Source organism: Salpingoeca rosetta, assembly GCF_000188695.1.
Source record: "Salpingoeca rosetta unplaced genomic scaffold supercont1.37, whole genome shotgun sequence".
In the NCBI taxonomy this organism is placed as follows: domain Eukaryota; class Choanoflagellata; order Craspedida; family Salpingoecidae; genus Salpingoeca; species Salpingoeca rosetta.
In genome coordinates, this window is record NW_004754897.1 from 290940 (window position 1) to 291838 (window position 899).

An 899-nucleotide genomic window follows, 5' to 3' on the forward strand; every position below is an offset into this window, starting at 1 on the left:
CACCAGCAGCAGCGACAGCAAGATGCCTGCGTGCCTGTGAGGCAAGAAGAAACCAACCAGAGACGAACAACAATGACCGGGGACGGTGAGGACACGAAAGGAGGGACACAAGGGACCACGCATGGCAATATGCAGCTTGTTGTGGGCGGGTGCCCCAGATACACACAAGAACAACGAAGCAAGCACCCAACAATCAAGCAGGCAAACACGCGATATCACATTCACCATATCCACCACTGCTGAAATACCTGTGTTGGCCGCTGTCTCGATCACGTCTCAACAGCTCCACATCACATGGGAAAGGCTGATGATGATGATGACACAGAGCAAAGGCGATTGGTTGGAAAAAGAAGAAGGGGATTCGGTTGGGGAAACCCGCACACGTCCGCCTGCAGCCACGCACACACATTGAATTGTGTGATTGATTCATGTGAGGCACACGTCAGTGCAACCACCCCACAGCCGATGCCTGCTCGGGTGTGTTGGCATGCATGTGTACATGCGTGTGCACGTGCGTGCGTATGTGTACTACCACCCCATCCACACACACACACACACACAGGCAGTTGGCACACATGCATGCCAGCAGAGAGGAAGGAATGTTTGCCAACGGAAAAACCACAAAGCAGGTGTTGTTGGCAAACAAGACAAATCCACACGAGAACGCAAATTAGGGAAGGACTCAACACAAAACGGAAACTCACTGACTCTCTTCTTGAACACAATCCTTGAAAGGCGCCTTGGGAGGAATGGCCTATCTTGGAACGCCGTGCATATGGCCGTCTTGTTCGCCGTGTTCGGGCCAAAGAGAATGAGAGCACAGTGTTGGTCCACAGGTAAGAGCACAGGGAAAACCGAAAATATAAACACATGTGCAAAACCCTTATGGAAAGGTGTGC